Source organism: Hemitrygon akajei, chromosome 28 (genome assembly GCF_048418815.1).
Source record: "Hemitrygon akajei chromosome 28, sHemAka1.3, whole genome shotgun sequence".
NCBI lineage: Eukaryota > Metazoa > Chordata > Chondrichthyes > Myliobatiformes > Dasyatidae > Hemitrygon > Hemitrygon akajei.
Window position 1 is genome coordinate 20,918,547 of NC_133151.1, and position 16,397 is coordinate 20,934,943.

Genomic DNA, 16,397 nt, shown 5'->3' on the forward strand with positions numbered 1-16,397 from the left:
ACAACGATTGCATATGTTCTAAAAAAAAGAAATAGAACACATTTGTAGGGATATAATTCGTGATCTTTCTCTCCTCCATGTTTGTTTCTTCGATGAACACTATATGAAATTATCCTTTGGTTCTTTACCCAGTTCCCCTGGCTCCAGACACGCGTTCCCTCCTTTGACATCGAGTTGTCTTACATTCCTACCTTCTCTGCGGGTTCCCTGTTGTTTCTAATGTATATACAAAATGTCTTTCTATTCACTCTAGTCTTGCACAACAAAATCATCCATCCTCCCTCACCGTCATACAGCACTGCTGAATTTCTAATTAATTTGCATATTACTGCATATTCATCAAGGAACGGTGTAATTTCCACTGCCTAAATGTTCCTTGTGGTTCCTTTTCCTTTTTGACTGCATTTGCATCATCGCTGATTATCCACTGTTCTTTGATTTTCCATCCTCCTTTTCCTCCCTCACAGAAACAGTTTAAAGACTTCCCCCATGTACTTTCCTCCAATCACCTTAAAATTATGCATCCACATTTTAGCTATTTCCATTTTATGAAAAATTCTCTGTCTGTGCAGTTTATTATTCCAATCATCTTTTATACCTCTTTCATGTTACCTGTCCTCCTGCTTCCCTCCAAAATGATAAAGCTGATCTTACTCCATCTACCGTCTCAATCCATGTTCTATGAAGTTCAATGTTTAAAGGAAATTTATTGTCAAAGTATACATTTGTCACCATGTACTACCCTGAGGTTAAACTTCTTACGATCATACACAGTAAATGAAAAGAAACACTATAAATCAATGAAAACTGCACATAACAAAGACGGACGAAACATTAATGTACAAAAGATAACAAAGACAATGCATTATGTAAATGAGAAAAAAATGATAATAAAAATGTAGTAAATATTGAGAATGTGAGTGACGGAGTATTGAATGTGAGCTCATTGTTGCCTGCGAGTGAAATCATCCCCTCTGTTTCAAAAGGCTGATCGTTGAGGGTAATAGTTATCCCTGAACCTGGTGCTGTGGGATCTGAGGCTTCTGTACCTCCTTCTTGATGGCAGCATCGACAAGAAAGCATCAACCGGATGATGGCTCCTTGGTGATGGATTCTGCTTTCCCGTCACAGAGCTTCTTGTAGATGTTGCCAATCTTGTAGTGGTGAGGAGGATTTACTTGTGATCTACTGGCTGAATTCTCAAAGTTGCACTGGCTATTCCATTTAGGGCATTGATGTTTCTAAAGAAGTCCATGATACAATTAGTCAGGTTATTCTCCACTATACGTCTATAGAATTTTGTCAATGTTTTGATGGCATGCTACACCTACACAAACCTACATATATAGGCCGTAAATGCTAGTAGATCTGCACCTGATTCCAAGATATTCTCCTCCTCTAAGCCGCAACTCTAAGAGAATATCAATAAATATTAGATAAATTAGTCACACACTACCCTGTTGCTTTTATATCTTTCCATGACCTCCATACATTTCTGTTCCTCTTTTTCCTGCTGGTATTAAAAACAAACAAGCAAACAACCTTTTTAAAGTGAAGCACAAACATCTCCCGTCGGTCTTTTAGCAACCCTTTTTTTACGTCCTGAAAGATGTCCCGAGATGCCCCACGGAAGGGAGGGGACAGATAGTGTCCAAGAATTGCAGTCTAGTGTCAGGGTGGTATAGATCTCTGTCCTTGAAGTGTTGGGGTTGAACTGGTGTTTAACAATGGAGTTCAGTGCTGGGGGTATATAGGTCTATCGGCTCACTGCACAGGGCTGAGAGTTTACAAGTTTGTGTGCTTGTAGTGGAGGTCAAAATATTGTAAAGGTCATTGTCCCTGTGATCAACTGCTGACTGTTCTTGTATAGTTTCATATGCAGGACATGTTTATGCCAGAGCCAGATACTCTTCTTCCTCTTGCAGTAAGATCTTTACCTTCAAGTACAATGCCAGCAATTTAAGTTTTATTTTTACCTGCATATTGTCTTTGCCCCCAAAATAATTACCCTTTAAAATGGTCTGAGAGACAGAACAGAACACACTCCTCAGTATCACAACGCCTTAGAATATCACCTTACCCACTTCCTGATCTCACTTTCCTCCATATCCTTCTCCTTAATGAACACCAATGAAGGAAAGGGTTCATTTTCTATCTCGCATTCTAACTCTGTCTCTCGCCATATATTCCTTCATTTGTCTTTGAGTAGTCCTGTCCTCTCCCCAGTATATTCTAGCTTTCAGTGCGTAAATAAAATGTATTTGAATTCTCATCGGTCTTCCTCTCTGTGGACATTTCCAGATTCACTGTGTGAATTGTTTAAAGCTTTCCGTATGTTCCTCCGGGACCCTATCCAATTTAATATTCCTAAAACTTCGACGTGACTTCTCTAATTTTTTTAACTAAATACAAGGCCTCTCATCATTGTAAATTCCAGAAAGCCCCCAACCTTCTCTACCTCCCATAGACGGACAATATAGTCCTGAATTCTGCTTGCTATACGGTCTGTGACCCGCTAATGTCAGACAGAGGCAAACAATAACACTGGCTCCCAGACAACTCCTTACGATTCCGGTCTAGGTCTGCTGTAATTTGCTTCTCCCAAACTTTCCATTCATCTACCCGCAGGTTCACTCTTATCTCTATCAATAACTATCTGACAACCTGCAGAATTATGATCTTTAAATCTTGCCGAATGAGATCCAATCATCTCACTAGGTTCATTTCCCAATACTAAGTCAGGTATGGCCCCCTTTCTGCTGAATCATCTATATACTGTTTCAGGAAACCTTCCGGAATGCTCCTATAATATAATGCACCAACAAAACCTCGGGACTGGGTGGGGGCGTGGTGAATGGAAAAAACAGTCATTCTGGAGAGATTATTCACATACTACAGCAATCTATCAGCTCAGAAACTGCCGACAAAGATCTTTCTCCTACTCGTTATTGGGAGGCCTGCAGTATAATCCTGTCACAGGGATTTCACCTTTCTCATCCCTGAGTTCTACCCACATTGTCTTATTGGATGACCTCGACTTTGTGCACACTCTGCCTGATCAGGAGTGCAGCTCAACAACATCTTTCATCTCCCTCCAGATTATGAATCATTTGAATCCAGGATTGTATCGCTGCAGCGCTGCTCTTCTCTCAGCCAGGTCTCTGTAATGACTGAGTCACCGGGAAATGTGCTAATTCAGGTTTTAAATGCGTCTACGTAACTGTTCTACACTCTGCACTGAAATAAATCTATTTCTGTCCCAGGAAGCCACATTAACCTGGTCCTGTTTTCACTCCTTTTTGGCATTTCTCGAACTGGTTTCTACCTTGCACTCAATGCAATTTACTGACCTTCAGCTCAGGTTCGCACCCTACATACCGCGGGACACATGTTTAAATTGCGCCAGGTTAGACAAGCAAACTTTCCTGTGCGAATATCACTTTTCATAGACATAGAACATAGAATAGTACAGAACATTACAGGCCCTTCGGTCCACAATGTTGTGCCGACCCTCACACACCTGCCTCCCACATAACCACCCAATTTAAATTCCTGCATATACCTGTCTAGTAGTCTCTTAAACTTCACTAGTGTATCTGCCTCCACCACTGACTCAGGCAGTGTATTCCACGCACCAACCACTCTCTGAGTGAAAAAACCTTTCTCTAATATCCCCTTTGAACTTCTCTCCACTTACCTTGAAGCCATGTCCTCTTGTACTGAGCGGTGGTGCCCTGGGGAAGAGGCCGCTGGCTGTCCACTCTGTCTATTCCTCTTAATATCTTATACACCTCTATTATGTCTCCTCTCATCCTCCTTCTCTCCAAGAGTAAAGCCCTAGCTTCCTTAATGTCTGATCATAATCCATGCTCTCTAAACCAGGCAGCATCCTGGTAAATCTCCTCTGTACCCTTTCCAATGCTTCCACATCCTTCCTATACTGAGGCGACCAGAACTGGACACCATACTCCAAGTGTAGCCTAACTAGAGTTTTATACAGCTGCATCATTACATCGCGACTCTTAAACTCTATGCCTCGACTTATGAAAGCTAACACCCCATAAGCATTCTTAACTGCCCTTTCTACCTGTGAGCCAACTTTCAGGGATCTGTGGACTCTGCTGCTCCACACTACCAAGTATCCTGCCATTTACTATGTACTCTGCCTTGGAGTTTGTCCTTCCAAAGTGTACCACCTCCCACTTCTCCTGGTTGAACTCCATCTGCCACTGCTCAGCCCACTTCTGCATCCTATCAATATCTCTCTGCAATCTTCGACAATCCTCTACACTGTCTACAACACCACCAACCTTTGTGTCGTCTGCAAACTTGCCAGCTCACCCTTCTACCCCCACATCCAGGTCGTTAATAAAAATCACAAAAAGTAGAGGTCCCAGAACAGACCCTTTTGGGATACCATTAGTCACAACCCTCCAATTTGAATGTACTCCTTCCACCACGACCCTCTGCTTTCTGCAGGCAAGCAAATTCTGAATCCACCTGGCCAAACGTCCCTGGATCCCATGCAGATCCCATCCATTTTCCTTCAGTAAAGGTGTAAACCATTCTCCTGAAAGCATGTCCTCTCGTGTTAGCCATTGCCAACCTTGTGAAAAGGCGCTGCGAGCCCACTGTAACCATCTTTATCTCTATTGTGCACCTCTGTCAATTCTTCCCTCATAGTCCTTTGCTCCAAAGAACAAAACGTTTCAGCTTGCACAACTCCTTCTCATAACACAAGCCCTCCAAATATGGCAGAATCTTATTGAATACTCCTTGCTCCGTCTCTAAAGCTTCACGTGTTTTCGAAAATGAGGCAACAGGAATGAACAAAATATTGCAAGTCTGGGCTAAACAGTGTTTGATAGAACTGTAACAATTAATTCCCCGACTAATTGGGGCCAATACATCATAAGCCTTCTTAACCCTCCCATTAACACATGGAAATCTTGAAGGATCCATGGAGTTGCAAAGCACAGTCCCCCGTTCCCCCACACTGATAAATCCTGTCATTTGTACTCTGTAATCCACTTTGATTTTTCATTTTGTATCACCTTAGACTTTTCAAGATGGAACTCCATCTGTTGCTGTAACCCCCTGTGACCTATGAACACATTCCAAACTATCCAAAATACCACTACCGTTCGTGTCATTTATTTATTTAAGATGCAGTGAGGATCAGGCCGTTCGTGTCCAATGAGCATTGGTGTCCAGAAACCTCATTTCACCCCTGACACAATCACAGTGCAATTAAAAATGATCAATTAATTTTCTGTTTTTGGATCGGAGAAAAGAACGGACGTATCACGGGGAAGACGTTTGCAATCTCTCAGACTATCCTTTTAGAAGGCAGAATGTCCAAAACCAATCAATATTATTCCAGGTTCAGCTCCGTGTTGGCACATTCGAATATCACGTTGATACTGACCAAGATTGGACCATATCAGTTCCCATTTCCCTTCACTGTGTCTTTCATTCTGGGGTTCACAACATCAAATTCACATTCCTCCCTCCCATGCCATGTCATATTCTCTCTCTGTCTCTCTCTCTTTCGCCCTCCCTCACTCCCTCCCTCGCGACGATCCTCTCTCCTGTCCTACTCAGTTTCCCCAGCATTCTATGTGAGCAGTCGACATTGCGGGCCGATAATCTCATCAGGATACGATGTTGTGTACGGTTGTTTTGTATTTAGAGAAACTGCAGATTTTCTAGTTTTGCTTTGTAACTCTGTTCAACAGACTGTTTCCATTTATCCACAAGTGTATGGATGGAAAAGGGAACATGAAGGCAGCTTAATTATAATACTTTACATTTATTTGTAACGTTTAATGAGATTCAAAATCAGATTCAGTGGCCATTTCACAGTATTCTTCAGTTCCTCTCGGAATTTGCTCTGAGTCAGGGCGTAAATACACGTGTTGGTGCAGGAACTGAGAATCTGCAGCATTACCGATGTGTGTTCTGTGATGTAACGGGGGTCCGTGACGGAATAAACAAAACACTTTGAAACCCGTACATAGATATAAAATACAACCATTGTTACCCACAACAATATGAAACTACCGGTTATGCTGAAGAGCAAAACGATGGATTTGCGTCGGTTCTCCATCTCCCGGTCCTTGTCATTCTCTCCACTCTTTTGTCCCCGGAGGCCCCTGCGGGCTCGACTGGCCGCTAGAATCCGCCTGACAGTCAGAATATTGAACAACAACATCAGAAAGAATGGGACACAAGGGTTTAAAATGCGATGACATATCTCAAATATCGCCCATGAGGGAGAATTTGTATAGCTCAGTGTAACAACGCATTCCCAGGGTACACCATTAATTATTTCCCTAGGTTTGTATATAAATCCCCAGGGGCCACACACCAAACAGGCCAGCACACTCACTGTCCCGATAACCACAGTCGCCGTCCTCTCCGTGCAATATTTTGTTTTCAGATTCTCGCAGCAAATAGCCACAAATCGATCGACGGTGAAAGCGACAGTCAGCCAGACTGAAGTTGCAGTGCTTGCAAAAAACCAACCATAGGCAGAATCTGCACACAGAGTGATTCGCAGGAATGATCCGGGAAAATACATCGCAGCAGTCATCCTGAGCAGAGGATTCGAGATAACGATCAGGAGATCGGCCGCTGCCATTCCCACCAGGTAGCGAGTGACACATTTGGAGAGACCGCACTTTCCTCGGGACAGGATCACAATCGCCACCAAGTTCGCTGGAAGAGAGACAGGGAAGAGTAAGTTGAGAAAATACTGAGCAGTAGCCAATGCAGCAGTCTGCTAGAATCCGCCTGACGGTCAGAATATTGAACAGCAACATCAGAGTGAATGGGACACAAGGGGTTAAAATGCTGTCAATTATGTGAAAATGCCGCCCAGGAGGCAGAGTTTCTGAAGCTCGGTGTAAAAACACAATACCAGGGAACACCATCAATTACTTCTTTTATGCTTGTATACAAAGACCCAGGGGACAGTCAGCAAACAGGCCAGAACACTCACTGTCCCGATAACCACAGCTGCCATTCTCTCTGTGCAATACTTTTCTTTCAGCTTCTCACAGCAAATAGCCACAAATCTATCGACGGTGAAAGCGACAGTCAGCCAGACTGAGGCCGCAGTGCTCGCAGAGATCAACCATTCAACTAATCTGCACACAGGAGTGATTCGCAGGAATAATCGGGGAAAATATATCCGAACAGTCCACCTCAGCAGCGGATCGGAGATAACGAACAGGAGATCGGCCGCTGCCATTCCCATCAGGTAGCAAGTGACACATTTGGAGAGACCGCACTTTCCCCGGGAGAGGATCACAATCGCCATCAAATTCGCCGGAAGAGCGACAGGTAACAGGAAGTTGAGAACAGACTGAGCAGAAGCCAATGCAGCAGTTTAAGGGGATCCTATAATATTTCCACTTTATAGTTGCTTTTAGCGATGCCTAGGTCGAGAGCGGGTGCAGAGCCTGCGGAGGCAGAGAAGGAGTTTGCACAGTAAAATAAAGTCAATATGATCTGAATACAGATTTTCCTGATGAGCGAAATGTGAAGTGGCAGCGGAAAGCTAAAACTGAGTAACTACCTCCTCAGAGTCAATACTGGATGGAACATTTTCTACCGGTGCAGTCCGCGTCTCGTTTTAATGAAATGCATAAATCCAGACGTTGATGGCGGGATTCTTCTACTAGTCACTTAACTTACATCGCGAATCTTGTTAGCGACAAAATACGGAAGGACGGTACAAAAATACGAAATGCCGAAAGCACTATTCTAGGCAAAGCAGGATATGTGGAGAAACAGTTGAAGTATCTCTCCTCTGACCTCTTCTCAGAGAGAACCCAGACTCGAGTATTAACTGCTTTCTATGTCCATACATGCAGATTGTGCCTTAGTGCTTGCTTCCAGAAATCCTTACGTTTGTTTGCTGCTTTTTTTTTTACAAAACTATAAAAGTTTATTTACATTTAATATACTCAAGGTACAGACATTCAATACTTATGAACAGTAAGTACACGCAGATTAATATATGGCTGCTACCATCTGCAAAAAAAAGTCACTAACACTGGACTCACCGCTCTTGGAAGTGCCCCGCTGTGCCCATTGCGACGGCGTGCTCCCTCTCTAAGGATAGCCAGGCACGAACGTACCTTCGAAAAGGGCAGGCCCTCCACTTCCCTCCGCCTAGATCCGTGAATATGCATCTTGGCCAGGCCAAGGAGCACCTCAGCAGTCGATGATCCTTACGAGCGCCCACTGCCAAACTTATTGCTCTGTTGTGGAAGCGCGGGAAAACAATATATATCTTGAAATGTTGAAATGCTTGATTTCGCGTGTTCGGCGAATGTGATTCCCGCTATGCTGCAGAAACTCTGCCTATTCTCTTGCTTGGCATCTCCATGACTTTAAAACAGCACATTGACTGATTCCAACAGATGCAGTGAAGTCTGATAGAACCTCACAGACAGACTTGATGCCTCCCACTGAATCCATCATAGAGAAGCAGGGGAGTAGAATTCAACGACCAGCAGCAAAATGGGAGTCATAGTCAGCTGTCTGTAACGGTCTGAGATGTAGATATAATATAATACATTTCACAGTATAGATAACTATGAAGCACCAGGTCCGTTTTGTTAATCTGCTCAGCAAATATTTTGTTCTGTTGTTCAGCAGCTGTTTTATAGTCATACGCATACATTTATTTAAAATCCACAATAGTTCAGTGGTACCACACGGAACTCCTGACATTTGCTAGAGTGCTACTACCACTCGATAATTTGATTGCTGCACTTCACTCAGACAATGACTCACATAAAAATGCCGTCAATAAATTGTTGTAACTCCGCGAGCTGCATAAACACAATATTTGCAAATACAAAAGATCAAACGCACAAAGACCCGAACATCCCATTATGGGTTACAGATCACTCGGAGAACGGTGCCAAATTGATCTGTTCCATAGGCGGTTGAACGATTCGCTAAGCTCCTGCAACGGTTTGATTTTAGATCCAGATCCCAGAATCCACAGTCCTGGTGTTTCCATTCCAATCCTGAAATGCGAAATACTGGGACTATAATGTGGCAGCGACAGAAACAATCCCAACAGTAGAATTAAACGTCATTTCCACCAACGGCAATTGACATTGCGGCTTACCGGGAATTCCAAAAGCTGAAATAAAAGGATAGTAAACTTCGCGTATCCGCCAAATGATATTCCATGTCAGTGAGCATGTGAGATTTCTGTTGCTTCGGAATTCACAGCTCTGACAGCCACTGAGCTGATGCTTCACAACAACCCTGATTTATACAGAGGATCAGTCTCCAGAGATACGGTTATAGACCTCACTAACTTTCTGAGCTACAATTACTTGAACAAAGATTTTATTTCAACACCATTGACTGATGAAATAAGGGGGCCGATTGAACACAAATTAATCAGAATTCTTTACCGTTATCACACACGTGACTGAGGTGGAAGTAAGGCCAGTAGTTTTAATTGCAAAGACTAAGCTTTGTTACGGAAAACTACATTTACAGATTTGATCTTTTTTGTTGGATTCATCTTTCAAAGAGGACCAACAACTGACCGACGCCTACCTTTATTCCACACTGTTTCCCATTTTGATCTGCCTTTCAGTCTTCAGCTTCTTTCTGATCACGCGCGCGCGCGCGCACACACACACACACACACACACACACACACACACACACACACACACACACACACACACACACACACACACACACACACACACACACACACACGAACAAGGTTGTGATGGAAATGGTCAAATTAACACGTTAATCTGTTAACAAATTAATCTGTTGCTGCTGGAAATCCAAGGCAACACACAAGAATTCTGCGGAGTTGCTCCAGCATTTTGTGTTTAATGTTTCTTTTATGAGCATCTTAAATCTGCCAAGCTTCAAAGGATAATTGAGAGAAAAACTGCTGCTATCTGCAAAGGAATGCGAAGAGCAGTTAAATCATAAGAATAGTACTGGGAGCTGCTTCGATGCAGGATGACTGAAAACTAACGAGAACAGGACAAGCGTGAGGGACAACGTTAGATGAAAGAGAGAGAGAGAGAGAGAGAGAGAGAGAGAGAGAGAGAGAGAGAGAGAGGAGAGAGAGGAGAGAGAGAGAGAGAGAGAGAGAGGAGAGAGAGAGAGAGAGAGAGAGAGAGAGAGAGAGAGAGAGAGAGAGAGAGAGAGACAGATCAAGGGGGAGAGAGAGAGGAGAGAGAGAAGGGGGCCGGGTAAGCTGTCCAACAAACAGATGGACAGGCAGGTAGACAGACAGACGGAGACAGATGTGTGGTGTGTCTAGTCTCTGAAGCAGTGTGAGTGTGAGTTTCATTCTGTACCTGTCAGTCTCTGGTACAGTTTGAGAGTGTGGGGTTCAGTCTGTATCTGTCAGTCTCTGGTACAGTGTGAGAGTGTGGGGTTCAGTCTGTACCTGTCAGTCTCTGGTACAGTGTGAGAGTGTGGTGTTCATTCTGTACCTGTCAGTCTCTGGTACAGTGTGAGAGTGTGGGGTTCACTCTGTACCTGTCAGTCTCTGGTACTGTGTGAGAGTGTGGGGTTCAGTCTGTACCTGTCAGTCTCTGGTACAGTGTGAGAATGTGGGGTTCATTCTGTCCCTGTCACTCTCTGGTACAGTGTGAGAGTGTGGGGTTTAAATATTTGTTTTGTACTTTGTTCCATAATCTGACTTTGAATCATCTCACCTAACTATCTATTAGGTTTGTTCCAGCTATATCTTGCAGAACGATGTTTTGCTACGTGTAGCTGATACAAAAATCCATTAAGCATGTTTCCAGTTTCAATGATGCTGGTTATATTAGATTGGTAGTTCAGAAGTCATTGAGACTGAAATTCGACGTAGACATCTGATTAATAATGTACACTATTATATTCAATGCGATTCTTCTCAGCAAATGTACTGCGGAAGTGAAGAAATGACTTGTATATTGTTCAATAGTTTTGAAAATTATTGTTGAGTTTAGATTTGAAAGATCTACGATACTACTCTCAACTAAACAACTTCGTAGTCTGTTCCGTGTTCTGAACTCAGTGTGTAAAGCAATGTTTCCTGATGTTAGTCTGAAATCTTTAATTAACCAATGTTCTTGTTGATGTATTAATGTTGAAGTCGCAGCTGTCATCCACCTTTCATATACCCTTAATGATTTTGAACACTTCTGTTATATCTCCTCGCATTCTACATCAACTTAGACTAAAAGGATGTAATTCTTTCAGTCTTTCTTCATAGCTCACCTGAATGAGCTGACCTCACCCTGCAGACCTGAATGAGACTATCTACCCTTCTCTAAATTCTCTTCAACGCATTCAGATCGATTAGACAATATGGAGATCAAAATTATACAAAGCACTCAATGTGCGTCCTCACAAAAGCATTGCACATCTTGTGGAGAACGTCTCCAGACGAGAACTTCACTTAGCTCATTAGATAGTCCAACACATTATTCACCTTCTGAATTATTCTATTGGCCTACATAATTGTTTCGGTGCATTGCCTAGATGTTGATATCGATGCCTTCCAGGACGCCAAAACCCCTCTCATACAACACGACAAATTCCTTGTCATTAAATGCACTTTCTACCTCAAGACGCCCATTTTATCTTTATAGCTAAAATCTCTGTTTTTTATATGTAATATGTTACTTTCACTTACATTGAATTTCATCTGCTATTTTTCTGCCCACATCAGGATCTTTGTAGATCTAATTGCATTGATTCTGCTGCCTGAATGTTATCGCCATCTTCCTATTTTTGTGGCATTTGGTTTTTTTTTATGTGCTGCCCCAATTCATTAATGTAAATTAAAATTATCAGCAGCACAAGAACTGATCCCTGTTGAACCACACTTCTGACATATGAAAATAGTCCTCTCACAACAACTGGTTGCCTATTGTCTTTGAGCCAATTCCACAAACATTTGCATCCCTTTCGCCTGAATCCGTATATCCTGTAATTTCATTATCAACACGTTGTGGGGTATCTTGTCAAAAGCCTTCTGAAAATCCAAGTAACTTATATCAATCGCCATATTATTATCCAAAATTTTAATTCCTTTCTTTTATGGAACTGCAGCATGTTAGTAAAACATTATTTATTTCCCACTCTGAATTCATACTGGTTTCCAGCTAATATGTCTGTTTTACCAGCTGCTGTTCTATCTCATTCTTTGATAGCGTTTCTACGCTTCTATTATCTTATCTGCTATAAACGTTGTTTACTTCACTCAGCAAGATCTTTTTTTTTCCATCGTTCCTTCTCCTCCGAGCGTTGCCGACCTCCAGACTCATGCTCGGAGACCACTCTGCAGTGAGGTGACACATCTCTTAATCCCCATCGCGCCTTCCGGCAAAAGCCCATGTAACCAACAGCTCTCAGACACACAAGAAAGAATAACATTTCTCCCATTGGGTAGCCACTGAAGTCCTCAGACCTGTTATCTCTAGACATAACCCAAACATTTCTGACACTGAGAAACCATTACCTCAGCAGTCAACATGACAGAGAAACCATTACATTAGACTTAGCAGTTAACATCACAGAAAAGCCATTACACTCTCCCGCCACCAAATTTAGTCATGTCCTCATGACGTCGAGATAATTCGCCAACCCCTTCCTGCAAAACATAAAACTCAATCCAGGTGCAAAAAGGAGTAACGGCTCCCCAAACAGTAGACATCACGCTCTGTTCCCCAGGAGCTACAGAGCCCAATCTATCCGGGGGTTTCCTAGTTCTGCGAGACCTCGTACCCCCTTACCTAATTCTTCAGGCTCGGGCGTTACTGGGGATACTTCGGGTCTGCTTGCAAAATCTTCTGTCGATTTATCACTTATGCGCCCTTGCAACTGAGAGCACCCTGGCCTTTATCCAGGCCTCACTTCCTCTTTTCTAGGGTCCTGCAGTAACCCAGGCTGCTCATAGATAGCCTCACTCACCTGACTCAGCGGGAGAAGGGCCAGGCGTCTCTTTCTCAATCAAGGGGAAGTTAGCGAAAGACAGCGTGTATCGCAAATCCAGTTCATCATCCGCCAAGTTAGTACTCCTGTCCTTTTCCTCGGCCTTCACGGCGATGGCAAACTGATACATGGCCAACACCCCAGGGGCAGGGGCTCTCTCCCACTCTTCGCCCATGTCCATCCCTCATTCACCCATCGTGACAAAATATCCACATCAATATTCCGGCTCGCCGGCCGGTATTTCAGCCTGAAATCACAGGCGGACAAGGCTGGCAACCACCGATGACCCATGACATCCATTTTCCGCCGAGGCCATGATATCAATTTCGGGGTTGTTGTCCGTCCTACCTCAAACTTGGCCCCGTACAGATTGCCAGTCAGCTGATCCACCACCGCCCATTTCAAAGCCAGGAATTCCAACTTGTGTATGGGGTCATTTTACGGATAGTCAGCATGGCTTCATGCATAGCAGGTCATTTTCAACCTAACATACAGAGTTTTTGAAAAGGTTACTGGAAAGTGGATGAAGACAAGACGGAGTATGTTTATCCACATTAACCTTAGCAAGGCTTTTGCAAAGATCTCACATGGGAAGTAGGTCAAGAATGTTCAGTCACTCGGCATTCAAGATGATTTAGTAAATTCGGTGAGAGGTTGACATTGTGGGAGAAGCCAGAGGGTAGTAGTAGCTGATGCCTCTCCGACCGGAGGACGAGATAGATAGATGATAGATAGATAGATACTTTATTCATCCCCATGGGGAAATTCAACAGTTTTTTTCCAATGTCCCATACACTTATTGTAGCAAAACTAATTACATACAATACTTAACTCAGTAAAAATATGATATGCATCTAAAATCACCCTCTCAAAAAGCATTAATAATAGCTTTTTAAAAAGTTCTTAAGTAGTTTACTTAAATACATTGAGTCCTAACCCCGGCACTTTAACATATCTTACTCCTGGCGGTTGAATTGTAAAGCCGAATGGCATTGGGGAGTAATGATCTCTTCATCCTGTCTGAGGAGCATTGCATCGATAGCAACCTGTCGCTGAAACTGCTTCTCTGTCTCTCGATGGTGCTATGTAGAGGATGTTCAGGGTTTTCCATAATTGACCGTAGCCTACTCAGCGCCCTTCGCTCTGCTACCGATGTTATACTCTCCAGTACTTTGCCCACGACAGAGCCCGCCTTCCTTACCAGCTTATTAAGACGTGAGGCGTCCCTCTTCTTAATGCTGCCTCCCCAACACGCCACCACATAGAAGAGGGCGCTCTCCACAACTGACCTATAGAACATCTTCAGCATCTCACTACAAACATTGAATGACGCCAAACTTCTAAGGAAGTACAGTCGACTCTGTGCCTTCCTGCACAAGGCATCTGTGTTGGCAGTCCAGTCTAGCTTCTCGTCTAACTGTACTCCCAGATACTTGTAGGTCTTAACCTGCTCCACACATTCTCCATTAATGATCACTGGCTCCATATGAGGCTTAGATCTCCTAAAGTCCACCACCATCTCCTTGGTCTTGGTGATCTTGGTGATAAGGATGACGCAGGAATCGGTACTGGGCACTTTGCTGCCTATCATCGATATCTTACGAGTCCATGCGAGCTTATCGACGGCAGTGAAGAGGGCAGCCTTGGCAAATGATCTACAATGACCAAAATGGTGGTGTTTCCATTAGACGGGGGTAGCATTGTGATGAAATCTGCTGAGAGGTGGTACCACGGGCGGTGGGACGCAGGCTGTCGACATAGCAGGCCCACGGGACGATCGTGTGATGTGTTCTTCTGAGCGTGGATCAGGCGGGCAGATACAAAGTAGTGCGCATCCTCCGTCATAGGTGACCACCAAAATTGTCTCTTCATAAACTTCTCAGTCAGTTGAATTTCCGAATGTCAAACCAGAAGAGAGGTGCGTCCCCATTCCAACATATTGGAATGCAAAGCGGCACGGACAAACAACCAAGTCTTTGTCCAACTGTTCGGCAGCCCTCAGCTCCCCTCTAATCCCCAGAAAGCTGGAACAGCCATTCACAAGCTAGGAAGAATGGTTTCCGATTGGCATTATCCTCAGATCCATCGAACTGCCGGGAGAGAGCAGCAGCCTTGGAATTATTGCAGCCGGGACGATAGGTGAGGATAAAATTAAACCTTCTGAAGATTAAAGCCCACCGGGCTTAACGAGAGTTGTGTCCTTTTGAATCCTGAATGTAGAGAGGTTCTTGTGATCGATCCAGACTAAGAATCGATATTCTTCCCCTTTCAGACACTGTCGCCATTACCCCACAGTTTCATTGACAGCCAGATTCCTAACATCGAGGTTCTCTGGGCCGGAGTCAGGTGACGGGAAAGAAAGCCACAATAGAGCAGCCATTTATCCTCAGAAGAACGCTCAGGGACGATAGTTCCAAAACTAACATCGGATGCAAAGACCATGACTATGAATGGATGTGATATGTTGCAAACCCCATGAAGCGCCGTACCTGTTTGACTAGATGGCTTGGGCCAATTTGCAGTTGCCTGAACTTTACTAGGGCCCACTATAACACTGATTCGGTTAAGAATCTCACCGAAAAAAAGTGACACCTGGTCTTCAGGGACCTCACATGTCTTATGTTTGGTGCACAGCTTATTTTTGAGGAGCCGTCTTAGAACCAGTCGGCATGCTGGACGTGTTCCCGATGAGAGCGGGAATAGATAAGAATGTCAACTAAATACATATACACAAATTGCTCCAACATGTCCCTGAGCATTTCCTTAACTCGGGCGAGGCGTCGGTCAGTCCAGACTGCATCACGAATGTGGCCGTTAGATGATCAAATTTGTCTTCTACCCTTGGTGGCAGGTCAGGCGAATCATCTATATAGAAGAGTTCTTCACTATGGTTAACTACAAGCACAAGTTGCAGATGCTGCGTGGAAAGTTGGATCTCGCCGATGCTCTGGTGGACCTTCCAGTGCCTTGATGTTGATCTTTTGTCTTAATGTCAAGTCGGAACTTCCCATCTTTGATCTAGGCATATGACCACAGGAATATCCGGCTACACCGGGGTGTTAAACGCCTTAGGTTCATGGGTCTGAGACCTCCTCGGCAAGGAAATTGATTGCATTGCAGAATTAGGGGAAGCTGACAGAAGAGTGAACCGAACCGTTAGAACTACGTTCCCTGCCTTCTACCAGACGCTTGTGGCATGCCTGGATCGCCACAATAGAGAACGGCCCCTGTTCTCCTCCGCTGCCCTCGTTCTTCATGAGACAGACGTATGCACCGTGCTTGTATAGACTGTTCCGTGGACTGTGTGCTGGGTGGTGAGGGAGCGGAGAGGGCGACAAAAGACTAATTAGACAGCGGGTAGGAAGATTGAAACATTCTTTCCCTACGCCATTCAGTTGTCT